Source organism: Anser anser (assembly GCF_964211835.1).
Source record: "Anser anser genome assembly, chromosome: 14".
NCBI lineage: Eukaryota > Metazoa > Chordata > Aves > Anseriformes > Anatidae > Anser > Anser anser.
In genome coordinates this window covers 17,772,655-17,794,176 of record NC_139735.1, presented here as the reverse complement: position 1 = coordinate 17,794,176, position 21,522 = coordinate 17,772,655, and the positions used below count along the sequence as shown (strand labels likewise).

Sequence of the window (21,522 nt, the reverse complement as noted above, 5' to 3'; positions counted from 1 at the left end):
TCTTGTGTATAGGTTCACATGCTATATGGGCTTTAAAAAAGAGAAACCTCAAAACCTGCCTGTCTGGGCTGCTTTATATTTCTCTGTGTAAGGTGGTATGTATCGGTGGCTTTTGGGGAAGGCAGTTTGTGCTTGTTGTCTGCGATGCATTGCCAGGGTCTCTGAGCACTGACTTGGGAATGGTTCAGTGCTGTATGGGTCTTAATCTTAATTGAAGGGAGAAACCTGTGAGAAATACAAGGAAATTTTTATCTTTGTCTCTTACTGTTAATTTAAATTTATATTGCTAGTGCCATCTCCCATGGATGCTCAAAGCATGGATAAAAAGGAATGAAGTCATTTTGCTAGCATGAACTTTCCTGTATGATGATAAAATAATTATTAAAATGTTTGATACCCTTTTGGTTATCTCCGGTGGAATGGTTGAATATTACATTTGGATTTTCACTCAGTTTTACAAAGCTCTAACTTTTTTAACTGAGGAAATTCTTGTCTAGCAGAAATGAGGAATTAATTATTTGTCAGTATGTGATCTGATGAGCCTGTTTTGGCTTTTGTGGAAACATCTTGAAGGATGACAATGTCAAACTGAAAAATAACATGCAATACAGGCATGTAATAAACATTTTTAGAATCTTACTGTTCTTCCATCCATTTTTAATAACTGCCCTGCCATTCTTCTGATCTCCATTTTCAATATTCTCCATGTCCTAACTTCTGCCTAGACATCCTAAGGGAGAGTTATTAGAAATGTTCAGGAACAAGCCTCTCAATGCCTTCATGTTATATTTTGGAACAGCTGGTAAGTCATCCTTCAGGAAATGGGGATCTTTATTTACAGAACCATAAAAACCATAAGTTTATTTTTGTTATTTTTAAATATTTTTAATCAAAGGATCTTTTCATTGGCAAGCTCTGAATTCTGTGCAATATAGTTCTAGCAGTTTTATGCAGTAATATAGACGATGATAGAAAGACAAAGTTTGATCTGCTCTGAGGCAATGGGAGATGAGAAGATGCAGCCACAGCCTTAGTCTGCATGCTGGCCTGCGTAAAAGCTGGCACCAGCGTTTTGGAACAGGAGCAGTGGTGGCACCGGTATTTAGGGCAGTTCTGTGCAGGGCTGCTGTAGGAGAGACACTTTAAGTGGCATATACAGATAGGAAGCTTCACTAACTTGCTGGTATTCCTCTGACTGAAGCCTGAGCCAGCTCTACTCTGTCCTGCCCTTGTGCGCAAACAAATTTGATTTTAAAATGATGTGCAGGGGTAGAATAATTCGACCAAGTTTTTTTTTTTTTTTCTTTTGTATTGCCTAGAAAATGTAAGGCAATTTCTTCATGAATAGCAACCACATTAAAGGGAATCATAAATGAAAGAAACTCTTATTGCCTCGGAAATACTTTTTTTTTCCTTAACCTCCCCATAGCAGTACATTTTGCAAACATTAGGAACCTTCCTGGCCTTTTAAACTAAGAACTGTAGGCAAACAGTTGATACTGTGAAATGGAGTTCAACTTTGTAAGTGGCTGCTTCTATTCTGTGTGGCTGCTTCTATTCTATCAGCAGGAATAACATTTACTAGTACTGAAAGTGTAAAAAGTGGAAGATGCTGTCTCTCAGCGTACAAGCTGAGGTAAGCTCCCTGGGCTGCTGAAGACCACAGGCTTTTTCTTGCAGGTTGCCCGCTGCCGTGTTGCGGGACATACAGACACACTGAGCAAATGAGCTGGCTCAGAATTGATGCAAGTTTCGGAGTAGCTCTTCCAGGAAAGCTTGAGTACAGGTTTTTCTCCTTTTTGTTCAGAGAAAAACTGTATTTTCAATTTGAAAACCAAAGCCCTTGGTCACTTCTAAAAATGCTGTGATTAGTGTTTAGGTTGTTACATCAACCTTTTACTAGAACTTTCTCTCCTCTTGAGCTCACATTAGAAAATTTCGTGCTTACCAGCTGTATGGTGACATTATAACACCATCTGGTGTATGTTTCTTTGTACCATGTAAAATTCATTATCGGCTTTTTAGATCTTGGAAGGACACAAATAATTACTTCACATTTCAACATTGTGGAACCTGAGAAGTCAATCATTAGGGAAATTCTGCATTTTTGCAAAACTCCGTATGAAGTCAATAAGCATAATTATTTTAAAATGCCATGATGTTTATGAAAATAAAAGCTCTACATGGACAGCAGTGCTTTTATTTCTCTTGGCTTAAGACACAACACACACTGACAAGGGTTGAAAGCCATTGACTGCTGGTCATTACTGATTTAATAAGCAGTCCTCACAGTTCTTGCAGATACAAAGGGATCTGGCTTTACATGTGTAATATGCAGTGTGCAGGAAATACTTAGTGCTGCTCTCTTTGAAACCTGGAGGACAGTTATTAAAATTTTATGGTTCAAATTAAAATTTAAAATTAAAATACAAGATCAAAAGAATCATTTTTTCCCCTCAATGCTATTAGGAATAAGCCTTTTGGAATAGAGGGGCTCAATGTCTTAAATGTCATGTCCTCCTCCTCCGGAGAGCTAGATTAGAACTAATCACAGTGGACTACAGAAACATAACTTTCTGCATTTTTTTTTAAGAGAAGAACAAGCTTTTATTACTTTTTAATGTATTGTGCTATTGTAGAGTCATGAGGTAGTAAGTACAGCTTGGGAACCTGTGTGACAGTTTTTGAAGAAGTATGGTTTGTTTCATGAGCAGAAGGGAAATCCGTGCTTGTGGAACTGTTAAAATGAGTTGGAGGATGCCAGAGGATTTGCTTCTTTGTCAAAGCAGAGGGGAGCAAGGGGAGGCTCATGCAGTAGCTCAGTCTGATTAATAACTATCAGAGTGCCCATTTTTCTAAGGTACTATGCCATTAATATGTCTCCCAGCGTCAAATCTGGTTGCCATTTTTCTTGTAAGACACTTTAATAATGAACTGCAAAATCGATGACACATAGAAGCAACCTTATAAGGAGAAAGTGCCCTGCTATATCTTTACTCGTAGCACAAAGTCACAAATCCCTTTTCTGGCTTATGTATTATTTTCCTGAAACTCGAACGTGGTGCTGTGCTCTCTGTGTAGCTCAGGTCTACGAGCCTGCTTCTGTGGTTCTGAACAGCTGTTTGTCACTGGGAAGCACAGTGAAGTCATAACCAGTTCTGCGATATAGATCACCAGGGAGGTGGCAGATTGCTGCTTAATTTCATTGTGGAACTGACACAGAACTTGTCAAGGTCACTAGAAGCGCAGCCATGGAGTTCAGGAGAATTTGTCCAAGTCCTCACTGTGTAAGTCCAGGTGCTCTCGCTGGAGGCTGTTGGAACAATGTGTGTCTGACACCAAACACTGGATTTCTTGTGTGGAACTTCAACAACTGTGCCTGGTGCTGGTGAAGAGACTGAAGCCCGAATGTGCCCACAAGTTCTCCCCTCCTTTTAAAAATAAATAAATAAATACATTTATATGCTCACATAATGACTCCTCTGCAATGCAAAATGCACCTTACTCCTGCAAGTCAACAAACAGTAATTCATTAGCAAAGCCAGATTTCACAAAGCTCTGCCATCCAGTGTATAGTCATTCACCTATGTGAATAAATGGAATAAATCCATTAGTTGTGATTTTCATTGTTATGCTAAATGTGTGTGCACCTCTAGTTTTCTGCCATGACTTTAAGGATGAACCATGACAGCTATAATTTTAGGTTATTTTTAAGTACTAGAGAAATTATGGGATTGATATCGTGTAAAGGAAAACAATTTTCACTGAACTGATCAAAAAGAATTAAGCTTTTATCCTGTCTTTATAAATCGTCAAATCCTAAAGCAATGGAAAATTATTTAAATTCCTGTTATTTCACTGAAGAGCTTAAGATGGCTGGATGACCAGCATGAAGTACAGTGTAGCATTAATTGAACAAACGCAGAACTGGATTACTCCAAATCTGTTGAGAACTGCAGAATAAAGGACATTATCAAGGTTTCAGTGGCAGATTCCCCTTACTGACAAGCATTTGTTTCAACAATGAAAGAAAAGCACTGCATGAAAACCATAAGCTACAGAGTTCATTAAGAAAGATCCTTTTAAAATGAGGCCTGGGAGAGCGTCTTATCACAGAACCCAAAGCATAGCCATCTGTGGTTATCAGTTTTTCAGACGTGTATCACTGAAGCTAAACTGATGAAGAGGTAGACTATATGTAAGTGGAAAAAAAAAGTTATTTTTACACAAGGAAGGGAAAAATGGACTGAGATCAATGAAATAAAAGGATCTGAAAGAACGAATAGGAAAGAAAAAAAATAGTTATCTCTAAAGATGGGGAAAGTGAAGATTGACTAGAGAAAGGAGATCAGTTTCTAGGGTGAGGATCAATATATTTACTTGCATATCTCGTATGGGTTCTGTTCTTTTGTATACAGGATTAGGGATTACCATGACCATTAGGAGGACAAAAGTGCAACATGCCTTTCCCAATAATGAGAAAATATACCCCATAACAGAACTGGAAGTAACCATGGTAGAATGATTTCTCTCTATCATTGATCATGGAAAGGACTTACATCAGGCTGTTCAAGTGCCATATGTGAAATAAACTATAGCATTGGGTTTGCCATCCTTCTGAAGGAAATACAGAGGCACAGCAGACTTGAATGTATGAAACCACAGGTTTCATACAGGCAAATGGATGATAACAGAAATTTAATAATGGATAATGGAACTTTGGTTCCTTATAGCAGATGGTAACTACACAGAGTTCAGACAAGCTGTGGTGTACCTCACCTTTTGAACTAATGTATTTGCTTGCTTATAAACCAAATTTCAACAATTTTTCATCAGATCATGCCTACCTGACCTACCTTACTAAGAGAACTTTTTATAGTAATGTCACAATGCTTCTGAGTACTTCTCTGAGTTTGATGGGGCTGTAATCAGGTGGTTCAGTAGAGGGAATGTAACACTTAAATTTATTTCCAATATGCTTAGCAGGGTTGCCTTTCTCCACTATCCTTTACTCTAGCATTTCTCTCTGGCCTAGTAAAGAGAGAGATGTCAGAAATTCAGCTGGATAGGCTTTGATTGCATGCTTACAGAATTAGAGATTGATAATCCAACCAGAAGAGCCTAGAAATGTTCAGAAAGGACGATATAGGGACTGTCAGTTCCATGCAGTCTTGGTAGCTCTTTCTGGAGCTGTAGTGAAAGGTTTTGGTCTGGTATAATGTAGGATTTAATGCGTCTGATGAGGGCTCAATCTTCATTTGTCCAAAGAAAGGCAATGAAGCTGGTGAAGGGTCTGGAAAACAAGTCTTATGAGGAGTGCCTGGGGGAGCTGGGGTTGTTTAGTTCGGAGAAGAAGGCTCAGTACTTTACAGTACTTTACAATTACAATAAAGGAGGTTGTAGCGAGGTGGGAATCAGGCTCTTCTCCCAAGCACCAAGTGATAAGATGAGGGGACTTGGCCTCAAGTTGCACCAGGGAAGGTTTAAGTTGGATAATAGGAGAAATTTCTTTACTGAGAGGGTTGTGAGGCATTGGAAGAGGCTGCCCAGCAAAGTGGTTGAGTCACCATCCCTGGACGTCTTCAAGAAACATATAGATGTAGAACTTAGTAGCATGGTTGATGGACTTCTGTACTAAGATAAAGGTTGGACTAGGTGACCTTAGAGGTCTTTTCCAACCTGAATGATTCTATGATTCTGTAATTCTTACCAGCACAACTTCAGACACGGGACAGGAATGTGTCTGTACTTGCTAGGGAAGATCTCCTTTAAAGTGGTCCATGAAAGAATGTTTTATGGAGTACATAAAGGGAAAGAACAGATGTCTGTGTATGCTGGAGAGAAGCTATAGGTAGCCTAAGTGCTAACAAGTAGTGACCAGTCAGATTTAAATGTAAAGACTGGGGTAGTGCAAGCCTCATGTTGTTTGCTGACAAGTGCTTTGAAGTGTTTGGAAAAGAGTAGAAACGTTGCTCTTTTTTCTCAAGAACATAGTGATGTTGTAGTCCTGCCACAGAGACAGAAATCACACCCAAGGGAATATGACAGTGGAATATGCTCATACGTGTGCAATAAAGGAATATAAATACTGCATTGCAACCTTGCATTTACATCTTTGTAGCAGCTATGAAAATAGGCAGATTTTTAAGGAATAGAACATACGAGTATTGCTCTGCCTTTAGCAAAGATTTAAACTGAATTGCAGATGAGGATTAAGCTGACTCACCTAAAAGAGCTTGAAACTGTTAGTTACTTACAAACCAGCCGTTAACTGATCTTTCTGACTTGAAGGTCCAGGCAAAAAGAAGATGGAAAGTTGTGGGAGAGCTGTGCATGGAGCAAAAGGCTTCAAATCCTGGACAGACCTCATGGGCAGCTGGCAGGTTTCTGTAGTTCCTGCAGCAGGAGAGGGCAGCCTGGAGGACCTTAACAGCTGCAGAAGGGTATGCTAGAAAATGAAGCAGGGGTGGATGATTTCTGTGGCAGGATGAAGTTAGAACTGGAACTCAGAAAATAATGCAAAGTGTTTTATTTTGTGCATTTATTTAAGGAAACATGAGAACAAAGGAAACTAAAAGCGGGCAGTAACAAGGAGTGTCTTCCTCCCTACTCAGATGTTTCTGCAGTTTGTGTGGAGCTGTTACAGGTGGAATGGGCACATCTGCCCCTTGTGGCTTTATTGCGGAGTGCCAGGATCTGTTGCAGGCCTATGTAGTCGATAGGCAGAGTGGCTGAACAATAGCCAACCTGTTAAGCCCAGCACCCTGATAACTGAAGTGTCATTAGCACGGTCAAACATCACAATGCTATTGAATAGACTAACTTTATTTTACTGGAAAATTAACTGATTTGATGGGGTATGTGGAGGCTCATTCTTTTGATTTACACCTAGTTACTCCCACAATCATAAAAATCAATACTCTGAATCTTTCATTTGGAAAATGTTTAGTATAATAATCTATGCATTAATGCATCTGCTTACTTTTTTATTTTCTAGTTTTGCTAGAGTTTTCATTCCATATATGCCAGTTCTTCATTTCCCTTTTTGAAATTAGCTTTCTCACAAAGTGTTTCTCTTATGACCTTTCTGAGACAATGGGCTCTTAAATTGATGACCTGGTATGTCCATTGTAATAGCAGCTAATGAATGTGTTCGATTCCCAACCCCCTTAAAAGTCTTTACTGAAAAGGAAAAACCCTAAAATGTTTACTATTTAGAAATGCATTTAATTTTAGAAAATGCATTTACTGTTACAGAATGCATTATTGAACAGTATCAGTGTAATTTAGAAACACCTTTTACAGGTGTTTATTAGAACTTCGGTAACATTTGCATGAGAGAGTTTCAGATTTTAACATTAACGTTGATGAGGGTTTTAATTAGAACTGAAGGTAACTTAAAAATTTCTCATTTCATGTTTACACATCAAGCACTTCTAGTTTCCAAATACACAGTGTATCTTTGCTGGGGAATATACAGATAGAAAAAGTAGCATAATATCAAAAGCTTAGTGCTCTAGACTCAGATAAAGTGCATCAAAAGACAGGAGAAGAAATGTGAGTGACTGAAATAAATTTAGGTGGTGCTAGCAAAAGGAGTATTAAACCATGCTAACATTGGCAGGAACCACCCATCTAAGCATAATCTTTGTACATCAGCAATTACCTGCATTGTCTTTGAAGTAGTAGAATCTAAGAGCACAATGCTCTGCCTGAGCTGAGCAGCTCCCTGGAGGTACCTCATCCAGGATGATGCAGTAGTATGGCTGCATAGCTTCTGATGCTCACTAGTAGCTCTTCAGATCTCGCTTAGGCATATTTGTACAGCAAGTACATTATGAAGGTTGATGTCAGTGAAAAAAATCAAACAAATCGACATCTTCCAAGCTAAATGTTTGAAATACCCATACAATTTGTCAACAATCTACAGAACTTCTTCCTTTTATTCTGTAAGATTAGTGCTGTTGGAAAATGACTCCAAAGAAGAAAAACTGAATGATATGAGACTTGCATATATTCTCAGAGATTCTTCAAGTTGATATTGGAGATTTGTGAACAGATAATTGGATTTATCAAATGTTTGTATTGTGTTTGCATTTGTATTAAAAAAATACAGATTTCTTAAGTGTAAAGTTTGAGTCCAGCCCGAAGACCACTGAAACATGGAGCAAACTTTAGCTTTAGTATCAGTGGTGTCTGAATGAGACATTAAAATGGTACTTCTGCTTTTACTTGCTGTTTGGAGAGGGAAGATCCAAAGCTCACAGAAGGCATTCCAGATCTTTCTGTTCCATTTAATGGACTTTGAGTTAGACCCCTTGCAAAGCTCAATCAGTTGAGTCAGAAGCAGTGGACCGAAAAGTGAATGGGGCAAGGAGGAAATGATGCCATACACCAAGAGCGTTCACCACAGAAAACGGTCGCAGGCTGTGAGAGGATCTCCATAGAGAGGGAAAAAGAAAATTGGGCTTTGCATTTTCAGCGAAGGAAATTACTTTGAATGCATTTGATTAAACAGAATATTTCATTTTACCATTTTAATAATAAATCATACACACTGAATAAATGTAATATTTGTAGTACCATTAAAATGTAATTTCTTTTGTACCGTGAATGAATTACATGATAGGTATAGCACACTTTTTCTTTGTTCTTAGTAGAGTTTTAGCATGTAATTATTTTCCAATTATCTGAGTGTTTCATGAACATTTTAATCATTTTTGGAAATGGCGTCAAGGTGTTTCATTTCAATAGGAGCAATGGCTTTAAATGCCATCAAGGGCCTGGGCTTAGTCCCATAATTCCTATAAGGCACTGTTTTTCACTGTTAAACAGCTCTGAAATCTGTGGGCCCTAAACACACCAAATGGCCATTTCTAGTTTTAAACTCAAGCTGGTAGAGTACAGCCCAGTGCTAATTTTCTTAGCTTCAAAGTATCTATGCCAGCTCATGTCTGTTGAGGCCATGATAGCCCTGTGCCAAAGTGTCTCCCAATTTCAGGAATGGTCAATATTTTGCATATTTCAAAAAGACTTGCAGGCGTAAAAGACAGTGTGCATTGGAAGGCAGGAACTTCAGACTACGGAAGTGTTATTGTGATCTTGCTGCTTTCTCTGCAGACCAATAGCTGCAGCTGAAAGCTGTGTTACGTGAGTTAGCATCTTTCTTGTTTCAGGGTGAATCGCTTGTTGTGTAGCAGACCGATGCATTCTTTTGGCTATAGTGCCACGGTGGCAATCAGGGCATGGTTTTGTGTTTGCATTTCCAGGGGCTTCCAATGTCCTTTCTCAACTCTGCATTCACTTGCCCAGAGCCAAGGAAGCTGTTTCTGCCGGTGAGGTGGTACTTGATACGAGGCTTGCTGTTAGGCAGTGGATTATAAATTATCCAGTATGGGAGTAAAAATATTTTCCACTGTGTGAAGTCTGATGATTTGAAATGAGCCCATGCTATTTCTTCCTAGCTCAGAATTTAGTAGGAGTATGGCTGTTGATGGAGTAAAGGTGATTAATACATTATGAGCTTTCTAGCTTGGGAACATAGACAGAAAATAATTTATTTACTTTAATCCTCCAATGGGATGTGAGGAGAAGGAACTGCCTCCCAGATACCAGCCATCCTTTATATAACTCTCCATTGTAATTTAATATCTAATATTATGTTTGAAAAAATGATGGCCTTTTTATATCTTGGTGCTGGTAGCGTGAACTACCAGTGTAGTGTAGATGTTTGAGAACACACAAAAAAGTAACCGCTGTGTATTATTGTGTTTTTCAGTATGATTATCACAGAATCACAGAATCACAGAATCATCCAGGTTGGAAGAGACCTCCAAGATCACCGAGTCCAACCTCTGACCTAACACTAACAAGCCCTCCACTAAACCATATCACTAAGGGCTACATCTAAACGTCTTTTAAAGACCTCCAGGGATGGTGACTCAACCACTTCCCTGGGCAGCCCATTCCAATGCCCAACAACCCTTTCAGTAAAGAAGTTCTTCCTAACATCCAACCTAAACCTCCCCTGGCACAACTTTAGCCCATTCCCCCTCGTCCTGTCACCAGGCACGTGGGAGAATAGACCAACCCCCACCTCGCTACAGCCTCCTTTAAGGTACCTGTAGAGTGCGATAAGGTCGCCCCTGAGCCTCCTCTTCTCCAGGCTGAACAATCCCAGCTCCCTCGGCCACTCCTCGTAAGACTTGTTCTCCAGACCCCTCACCAGCTTCGTTGCCCTTCTCTGGACTCGCTCGAGCACCTCCATGTCCTTCTTGTAGCGAGGGGCCCAAAACTGAACACAGTACTCGAGGTGCGGCCTCACCAGAGCCGAGTACAGGGGGACAATCACCTCCTTAGACCTGCTGGCCACGCTGTTTCTTATACAAGCCAGGATGCTGTTGGCCTTCTTGGCCACCTGAGCACACTGCTGGCTCATATTCAGCCGACTATCAACCAGTACTCCCAGGTCCTTCTCGGCCAGGCAGCTTTCCAACCACTCATCTCCCAGCCTGTAGCACTGCTTGGGGTTGTTGCGCCCCAGATGCAGGACCTGGCACTTGGCCTTGTTGAACTTCATGCAGTTGACCTCAGCCCATCGCTCCAGCCTATCCAGATCCTCCTGCAGAGCCTTCCTGCCCTCGAGCAGATCGACACACACACCTAACTTGGTGTCGTCTGCAAACTTACATGACCATGAAATAGGCAGATTATATTGTTCTATTGGAGTGAAATAGGCCCTTGCAATTTCTTAACTTTGTGTAAGTGAAACAGAATTCAGTAGGGCTTTCATTTTTGAGGTTACGAAAATGGCATATGAATAAAATAACTAAAGTCATAGATAAACAATAAAGTGTAAGGATGGTAAATCACAAAGCAAGGACAGCTGTGGACAAAAGAACACTATTGAAATAGTAATTGTATTTGTAAAAATATAGCAACTTAGAAAGGAGGCAAGCTTTTCATCTATATAAACTTTAAAATACAAATGGCATGACTTTCAACATTTTCTGCATCTGTTCTTTTGTTTGCATCTACAATTATATAATCTTTGTTTCTGTTACATTGTCATGGTCATTTATGTTCTCATTGTAATAAAAGACAAATGATAAGTCTAGTACAAATCAGCGTTATCTGGTAAGTTTTTTTAAAAGCAGATAAATCCTATTTTACAATATACTTGGTGGTTATCAAAGTTCAACTATTAAAATAAGGAAAATACAACAGTTTTTCAGTATATTTATTTATTGTTTACTTAAAAGTACTTCAGAGAACATTCTTCCAGTGTTCAAGGGCAGATTTTTTCCAGTCACTGCTAGAATACGTAGGAGTCCTTTACTCTGTCAGTGAGAAATGGAAACATTTTACGGAATTGACACTGTCACTACAACAACATTGGTTAAATAATTAGTCTCCCTTATTCAGATAAGGGTTCATTGACTTGGTGGATATCAAACTGACAAGTCATCCTGTTCAATTTCAGTTTGTTAGTTCATATTAGAAATTACTTTCATCATTCTCTCACTGCATTCCGGTATATATGCTTGGTGTTTCTGACATCAGTTACACAACTGGAAATCATTTTTGAGTTTTTCTTTATCTCCTCTACTGCAATTCACATATTAAGGTTTACATCAGTTTTTACTATGTCTTTATAAATAATAGTATTGCTAGTTTGTACTTCATCTGTCAGCAGATCTCATTGCATTGTACAGGCAATTAAAAAAGATCCTCTTGCAAAGTTGTTACTTTTTGTTTTCCAGAAGATGATGTTGAGTGCAGATATTCCAAAACCTGGACAGAAGCTGTGCCCAGTGGGTTTTTGGAGAGTGCCTGGCCTTATGTGCATTTGGACCTAAACAAGGCTTCTTATCAGAGTCTGGTAGCTTAAGCAGAGAACAAAGGTATGATGGGCTAGGGATGGAGAAAGGTTGTATGAGTCATACTTGCACATCTAGAGACCCTGAAGCACCTTTACATTTTCCGAGTCTGGAGTTTGTGTATAAATAGATCAATTAGCTGCTCTTAGGTTCATGCTTTATGTATGAATTATGATTACAGACATATTCTTACCTTAGTCTTTTGTGTATAATGGAAAATGCACATATGCTGCACTCCCATAGAAGCAAATTGCCACTTAGATTTTTGACTTGAGGTTTTGAAAAGCCACTGCAAAATTCAATCAAAATACGTGCTGCATTTTCAAAGCAGATAGAAACCCATCCTCTCCTTTTACAGCTCAGCACACACCTATGGACACAGGATGTCCATACCTCCTGGGGAAATGAAATGTATTTCCTTACATTAAAACTACCCATGGAAAACAGTCAATTTTCCTCCATTTTTGAAGAGTGGGGGTAAGTCATCTCTTTGCAAAGGAGGGTAATTGATTTCTCATTAAGAACTTATAAATCTCACAATAGCTGCTACTTGCACGAAGCTCATGAGCATCAGGATGTTTGCTGTTGGTCCAGACAGTATCAGATTCTAGGAAACAGGCAATATATGAAAGGGAGGAGGGAAGGAAAGGATACAAAGAACATCACTGTGCTGAAAACTGGATCAAACCAGCACTGGCTTTTGTAAGGTCTTAAATAGGATGATGCTAAAGAGGGTTCAAAATCAAATGACTTTCTATTAAATTTTATTTTAAAAAATCGGGTTAATAACTAAAAATAAAAAATAGAAATGTAATTTTCCCTTGCTGTTCTAGCTATTGTATCTTCACAAATGTAGGTGATGAGCCGTGATCTTCAGGTGCATGAGGACAAATTTCCCCAAAGGCTGCTATTCTTTTGTAGATTCAGTTTACTACTGTTGCATTTGTTTCTGTGAGCCTCTGCTAGTAGCTCAGTTCTGGGAACAAATCTGGATACTTGGACTAGCAATTTCTTACGGATGTTCATGGTATTCAACTGCCAATCAGATGCATGCAGATGCAAATTGGATGGTTAGATACACAAGTACTTTGATTTGTCTGTAAACCCATCTTGAGCCTGTAAAGTCTGAGCATGGATTTTTGTAGGTGGAAATTGTGCTTTCTTAGAAGGACACTGAACCTCTGAAACAACTCCTCGTAATGCTTGGTTGGGTCAGTTCATTTATGCTTACTTTTGAGATGATGAAAATCTTACAAGTCTGAAGCTCAGCCTGAAAATATTGCTGAGGCTAAAAATACTTGCAGTAAAATGTAACAGATAAAGCTTTGAAGAACCAGATTTTATTTGACAGTCTAGAAAGTTTTTTCAATGACCACACAAAAGCGTTAAATGGGAATGGCCTGAGGACAGGCACTAAATCAATAAGCAGCAGTAAGTTTGTGAAATCAATTTTTTGTTTTTCACATACACAAAAATTGATGTAGCCAATGCTGTGTAACTCCCATTAATTGCCCAGGGTGACAGAAAATTTATCAATTGCTTATTGACTTCTTTGAAGTCATAGGGGGGAAAATGGAAATAACTGCAAAGTTAACTGTGTAATACAAAGGGTATCCTTCCTGAGTGGATGTGTAAATATAGATAGTAAATTCTTCAGAGCTTCACAGTTACTGCAGGTAATATGTTTGCTATCAACATTTCTGCAATCAGAAGTAGAAAAAATGTTATTACAGTGTCAAAATTGCAAAGGTAATACACATAACATAACATGCAGTTACCATCATGAACGTTAGGACTTTAACCGCGTACAAAAGAATCTATAATTATGCCTTTACTTACCTGCATGGGATGAGTTCCTTTCTTCGTATTAAAAGAGTCAGTATGTTCAGAAGTGGCTGTCTGTCCTGGGCTATCTGCCCCAAACACAGACTTGGGATCTGCAATGGGGTGTTTGAAAATGGATATACAAAATCAGTTTTGTTCATGAAAACGTTTGTCTTCTGCATCCCTGTTTTTCCTTGATAATTCCCCTTCTTTCCCACTCAGGGTAGTGGGTACCAATAACAAGATTTCTATCTTATCTTGTATTTCCCTTTCACTGGGCTGAAGATAATCTGTCTCATTAGCTCCTGTTTTAGTTCAGTTCTTACAATTATTTTTATACTTCACATAATTTTCCTCTGGTTTCTCCTTGGTTCCTTCACATTTCCTTAGAGGAATAGCTTTATTTTGTAGCCTTTATGTCTTATCGTTCCTTCCAAAAGCCTAAAATACCCACTGCATGAGATGTTCACAGCAGTCAGAGCAAGGGTAAGAACAGAAGATGCCAAAGTGCCACTGGTGCTAGTTTAGAACCAGTACTTTATACCAGTTACCCATAGATGTGCCTGGCTACAGAGAGGCCAGAAATGTTTCTGTGCCTTATGCCCACAAGGAGGATAAAGAAACTTTGGTCCCTTCCCGAGCTGTAGGTGGAGAGAATGGCTCATATTCTGAATGCATTAGGCTGACATTCAGGACAGCTATAGTAAAATCCCAGTTCCATTACAGACTTCCTATTTTGTCAAAGATCAGGCATCTAGACCCTGATTTGTATAAGTGGGTGTTTAACTTCAGTGATTAATTTATATTTAAAAATGTTCAAGTGCTTAAATATTTTCTTGGTGAGTGTTAAGATCATAGCTAAATTTGAAGCATGTATGAACTTTGCTGAATCAAACTTTGCTCAACTGTCCGCTTCCTTTTTCAGTTTATACTCTGGAAAAAATGAGATAATGTTCACTTCCTCCTGATGTTTGTCTTTGCCATATATTATTCTTTTGCTCTCAGTTGTTCCATAAGGGTTCCTGTTCAATTCAGGATGACTTGTGGCTAAAGTTATGGCCCAAATAAAAGCATCTCTCTGCCAGACTTTGAACGTTTTTTATACAGGTCACAGGCCTCTTATAAATAGCATATTTCATGTCTAGTAGCTATAAAGTTGGCAACTCTTTCTTACTGAGTCTTCTTACCTCTCCTGAGAATGCGGCGTGAGAGAGCTCATTAAACTTCTAAGTCAGAGAAGAGAAAGATGTAAATAAAAATAAATATATAAATTAAAAATACACCATCTGTGGTATAAACAGGGCATTCTGAAATGTTATTTAAGATTTCCATAAAGTGACACATGATAAAAAGAGCAGTTGCAAAAAGCAAAAGAAGAAAAAGACTTTTAAGGCTAATAAACTTTGCACTGAAAAGTGACACCTGACACTTCAAAGTGAAAGAACTGAGTTATTTATGTTTTCTGTGTCTTCAACAGAAAGCAAATTAATAGTCTTTTTTTTACAATAATAAATTACTTGGGTATCTAACATACATACGTAACCTAGAGTGGAGCCAGGAGCAGGAGGAAGGTTTGCAATAAGCTAGGTTTTATATTTTCTTCTTTTTTCCTGAATACTCTTTAAAAAATGATTCTGAGTCCTTCAGTGTCAAACTAATCCTCTTCCTTTTATCTTTAACTCCCTTCTAACTCCTCTTTGAGGAAGTAAATCCATCTAATACCTTTAGTGTGAATGCAGACAAGCATCCTGGAAAATAAGTCCATCACACTCTTGCTTTCTCTCTGTTCTTCCCTGTTGTCTAGCATAGAGGCTAATTTCAACAACTGATTGAAAATAATCCTCTGTAACAAGATTTTAATGGTAACAAATTGTGACTTCTGCATAAGAGTAATATCATGAATGCACAACACAGAGATAATTTATTCAGGGAAGTTAAACAGATATTTGTAGGTGGTGTTTACCAGAAGTGAATGAATTGGTTTAGAGTAAGTTGAAGGCATTGATTAAGTTAGCGGTCACAGCACAATGTCAAATATAAGTTTCCCAAAACGAATAGCTTGTAAAGATTGGAAACCATTATGTATTTAAAAGCAGGAAGATACTGATTCATAATCAAAATCGGTAATCTGATGCAGCACCAGCAGATGTATGTATGGGTATCCTGCCCATAAAACCTGCAAGTAGGATCTCTGCTTAAAAGACTGGGTGCTGGAAAGGACAAAGGAAATGATGGGGCAGGAGGAAGAGAAGCAGGTTTTGCAAGCTGCGTCTGGATGAGCTGTTAGGCTTAAGGGTGAGGAAACAAGAAAGTTGCAGCTGAAAGCTCTATTAACCTACTGAATACTTTGTCTCTTCAAAAGGTACAAATTAAAAAAAAAAAAGGTTGTCTTTGGAGACCCACAGCTGTGTAAATAGAAAACCCTTACCCTCTGGTGAGCGCTGCCTCGAATGTGCTCCTCAGAGGGTAATCAGGAGGTTGATAATGGAATCGGTTGGTTATGACATTTTTTTGCAACTGCTCGCTCTGGGCTCGATATCGATTTGACTCCACAAACAAGGCAGGCTACAAGAGTGCATCACGCTCCTGTGTGAGTTAGTTTGTCTGTGTGTGTACCTGTGAGCGAGCTGTGGTGAGTTGTGCCTGCCCCGCAGGCCCGCTGCCTTGGCAGGGCTGCCAGGGGGAAGGTACGGGCCTGGCTGCGCAGAGATCCCCTTCCCTCCTCCCAGCGGCCTCACCCTCTCCCCGTATTTCTGGGGCTGTTCTTCTAGTTAAACAAAGACGAAAGAGTCAGTTGGGAAGCTCAGCCAGCTTGTGTCCTTGTACTACCTTGTGGCGGGCCAGCACACCTGAGGGGCTGAGGTGTGAGGGAGAATGAACAGCAGTCTGAGCTGCATTACTGCTTGTAACTGCTGTGAACGTACCTCTGTGGAAGTGTTAGGTGAGGAGGGTGATGCAAGGTTGTATGTGAAATGTTCCCTGAAAAAACAGAGGGGTGCACTTTCCCCTGTTCAGTTTGTTGAGGAAGGGATGTGTGCCCACTCTGGAGCCGAGCATCTCCAGCAAACAGCTGGAGTGGGTCACTGGTGGTCTGATCGGAGGCCAGCTAGAGCTAATCACTTTGTGCCTTTGCACTGAGACGAGACAAAACTTTTGTGGATGTATCTGTATATTGACCTGTATAACGAAGCCTTAAGATAAGCCTTGAGCCCGTGAAACTACCAAAGTAAAAGGAATTAACATCACAGGAGACATGCTGTCCCCACAGCAGCTCGGCCCTCAGGAGTTGTATCCTTGAGCCCCGCTGCCACGTAGTTACTTGTGCCCTAACTGTACCCTGCTGTGGCCATTTTTGTGGCTTCTGCGAGTCTGTGGGATGCCAAAAGCCATGTTTCACTTTGGTACATAAATGCATGTTTGGCAGAAGTGATGTGCAAAGCTGTGACAGTGTTTTTAGAGTCTATGAAAAATATGGGACTTGATGCTGTTCTGGAACTGAGGCATTATATTTTAATAATGGAACTGATGTAACTAATGGAAGATTTGCAGAGAAATGAGGTACAATAACCATTACTTCTTGTCTTGAAGTAAATATGGAGCATATTTCAAAAGATACGAGATAGCTGGAAGAGACATTATGGACTCACTTCAGGAATACATTGGAAAAATGTGTGGTTGTCACTGTGCTGGAGGTCAAACTGGTAGATGCAAGATTTACTGACTTTGTCTACTTTGTGCACTACTAGGACAGTAAAAAGGGGTTGTGGGTAAATGGGTTTCAGAGCTCCATTTCAAAACTTGTCTGCAAGTTTTTGGGGGTGGGAGGAGACAGTCCATCTGTAGTCCAGCTCCTTGTTTATCAGATTTTATGTTCTAAAGTCCCGCATTGAAAATAATGTATTCTGTGCTGAATGTAAAAGAAAAGTCAGTCATGCATTCTTTCATTGTTTTTATCCAGAGACAATGTTTTTGACCTAAAGATGAACCAAATTTTAATCTTTTGTGGCCTTTTTTCACCTTGAATCTTTTCCCGTATTCTTTAAAATATTCATTCTTACATTGAGAAGCCAAATTTTTCAAGGTGATCTTAGGTGAATAGGATTAAACAACTCAGGTCAAACTACTTACTTAATCACTGTATATTCTTCGTGCAGTTGGCAAGAAATTATATTTCATACAGCATTCTTTATAGTCAGAAGTTTTAGTATTCTAAGGGAAGAAAAATGAAAGGCAAATATCATGACCTTTTGTATCACAATGACCTGAAACTGGAGATGGGTTGCAATTTAAATACAGAATTTAATCCCACCTTTACAGTATCTGTAGGCACTTGTAAAATATGTCTGGGACATTCAAAATGGAAAGGATATAATGTAATTTCCTTCCAGGGAGAAGAGCTTTGAAAATTGCCGTTGTCCCTTCACACTTTAAGACATTTACTGATGAAAATTCATGAATGTGATTAAGAGAAAGTCATAATTTCTCCCAGAAGCAAAGCTGTTTTCCCTTTTAATTGTTTTATTTGCTTCTAGTGCAGGAGAGATGACTCATGTTTCTGTTTTACTCCAGAAAAAACGCCAATTTCATACTGTTTTCCTATGCAAAATCATTTCATTTTATTAAATTATGATCTGTTAATGACATAGCTATGCAGCTTCTACTCAATATTCTTTATAAGAGAGTAATTTCTGACAGTCAAAGATCCGAATTTAATCTAAGCACATACTTGAGTGTCACTAGGTAAAAAAATTAGACCTTAGCAGAGGCATGCTTTTCTCAGTCTGAGCATGTGCTCAGCCCCATGGAAATCAAGAAAGGGGAATTATACTTGTAGCACAGAGACTAAACTTTAAGAGCACATAGACTTCAAAGGAAGATCTTTTTTCTGCGGAAAACATGCGAATGAAGACTTTCCTTGAATGTACTGTCTGGGTCTAATAGGTCAGTGAATGCAGTGGAGTTTACTTACCTGTTCCCTGCAGAGGAAGCGTGTGCAGCACAGGAACCCCAGTGGATACCTAAGCTTTCTGTGATTTAGCCTCAGATAATCGCATCTCAAGCATCCCTGTAGCTCCAGCAGCAAAAAGGGAAGATTCTTCACCATGGTAGTTTTACAAATAAAAGATCTTAAAATCTGACCGTTGAATTGAACCACCTCATACTTGGCAGTGCCTTGAGTACCCTTCAAGAGGCATAGGTTTTTAGAAATTGCTGAGCACCTACATTTTAGCAGTCAGGCTTCAGAGGAGTTTTTTTAGTATAGGAGTTCAAGTTCATTATTCATATCAAAATACTGAAAGAAGGTAATGCTGTTTTGTCACCTATAGTGGACTGAAAAGGGGATGATACAGCTGACCAGCAGTGTAATATGGCTATGATGACATAGGCTTACAATAGGTGATCTCAAGTGATGTAGGTCATCCAGATAGCTTTAGAAGTGTTTCTTTAGGTCCTCATTCAAAGATGCAACCAAAATGTAACCAGAAGTCATCAAAATGTAGTGTTGCAGTTACACTTTCCTTTCCATCTGATGCCAGACAGAATCTTAGGCAGTGTTTTGTACCAGCTGTGCTTACACAATTCTGTCCACAAGGAAATGAGAAAATGTTTCATGATTTGTCTCACTGGACTGAAACAAAACCAAACATCTGGACTGCTGCAGCAACAAAGTGGACAAAGGGAAAGCTGCTGGTGGTATTTCTAAGATGGCAAGAAGTAGACTTCATGACAACAAACATACAACATGCATGCCATGCTAGCAGGAAAACAATACCTAATTTAGACTTTTGTGTTTGAAGTCATGACTGACAGCTACAGATATGAGCTAGTGAAGGATTATGTTTGCCTTATAGAAGAAATTTTATGGAAGATAACAAGTATTATAAGAAGTTCTTACACATTTGTTTCTCTAATACTCTTACACCTTCAATAAGGTAGGAGAGAACACTTTATGACAGAAGCCATAAACTAAGTATATTTATGCATAAGCTGTCACTTAGTATTTTTAAAGTATGAGATGCTGCCATACCTGGTGCCACAGAGGTAAATGCTTGGTCAGTTAGCACAGGTATTTCTTGTAAGATTTGTATACCTTATCAGTGCCTAACCAGGTATCAGTATTACTGGTTTTAGAAGTAGCAGACAGAAAGTGTCGGTTGAAAATGGGGTCTAGAACAATGTTCAACGATATTTTTGTGTGCTTACTAGTGTGCAAATCCCAGGATTCACAATGAAGGCACAATTGCAGGATGTGAGAAAAAAAAAGGAGCTAGTCGTCTTTTACTTCTGGAATTTTCTGGTAAAATCAGTCTCCTCTAAGGCAGTCTCTAGCATTCTATCACAATTATTTCCCAAGTTTCTCTTTCCTTTCAGTATTGGGTATTATTCATAAAATTCCGGCTGCCAGACTGACACAGTTTTGAAGGAGTCAGCTTTCATTTGTTAAAGTGCATTTTTTTGCTTCTCATTATTCCAGAGAGAAGTTGAAAACATGAACCTTAATGCCAAAAAAACAAAGGAGGCAAAATAAAAGAATGAATACCAAAGCCATTATTTGGAAACAAGATCTTAAGACTTTTAAACGATTACTCCTAATTTGGAGGGAGGGGTTGAATATTTTTATGGCTTGGGTTTAGTGTGTTTCTTTGAAAGGAAGAGCCATGACTTTCCTCAGAGTGTTACTACAAACGTTTATTGGGCCAGTCAGACCCATAATTCTTTTACAATGCTATGAATATAAAGAAAATAAATTGGCAATGGCAAATTATATTTTAAGGAAAGCAAAAGCAGAATCAGCTCCTAAAGAAGCTGTGATATTATAGCACAGTAAAGAATGGAGCAAGACCTTTAGTTGGTTTATTAAGAAAAATATAAAACTGAGTAAGAAGAAAATGTGAATAATCGAAGAAAACCTTTGACTCTTTCTCAATTTACTTTTCTTGCATTATGGAAGGAACACTTTTCTTACTAAAAAAATGTGTTGTTTTTAACCAGTTGGATTTTTTTTTTCTTTAGATTAGACTAGCCTTTTTCTTTGTGTAAATAGAACAGCTCATAGGAAAAATAGATACAAGTCCATAAGACTTTTGCAAAAATTCCTATACAATGTTACGCAAATTTTGTGTTTTTTTGGTCTTTTCCTCTGTTTTTTTTTTTTTTTTTTCCACCAAGCTCATTTTACAAAATGAGACTTGATGCTTGGAATATGTTTTGAGATTATGGAACTAAAAACAATTGTTCTAGAAGTATTAGTTCCTCAAACAAAGAGGAGCTTACCTCTTATGAAAAGAAACTCCAGCATAAATAATACAGTGAAAAGGAAAAATTGAATCAATTGTTCCTGTGCTTCCTTCCTTAAAATTGAATTATTCATTATTTCCTTTAGAAATGCACAGAAGAGAGCCTTTTTTTTTTAACTTAAAGCCCCCACTGAAGTTGCACATAAAACAAAAATAAATCCATGCCTGGGAAGCATCCACAGATTCAGATTAATTAGCATACTTTAAGAGTTACCTGTGACTTCTCTGGTCTTATATTTGAAAGCAAATTCTGATGCCATTTCCCAGCTGAATTGCAACCTTATCATTTTAATTCCTTATGTGTTTTTGTGTGATGTCTTTTTGGCATACTATTTTTTGGATATGGGGATGCTACAGTTTGGTCATATTTTGGGTCCACTCATGTCTATATCAACTGGTATTAACTTTAATTGTTAGAGTAGCAAAATGCAAAATAAGTGAATTTGAAATATTAAACTCCCAGTGGCTTGTGCTTTCTGGGATGCTGGACAAAGGAGGAGCAGTCATAAAGAAAGGCTACT

The 21,522-nt window shown here is 38.7% G+C and overlaps 1 protein-coding gene across 19 annotated transcripts in view; it reads left to right on the top strand.

Annotated features, from left to right (window-relative positions):
- The window catches only part of LOC310881738 (uncharacterized protein), a 796,919-nt gene that overhangs the window by 138,122 nt on the left and 637,275 nt on the right, over positions 1-21,522 (top strand). For 11 of the 19 annotated variants that reach the window (XR_014572528.1, XR_014572545.1, XR_014572548.1 and 8 more), the window contains exon 9: positions 11,763-11,903. The gene's annotated coding sequence lies outside the window, so the exon portion shown is untranslated. The other 8 variants (XR_014572558.1, XR_014572559.1, XR_014572560.1 and 5 more) reach the window with 3 other exon arrangements.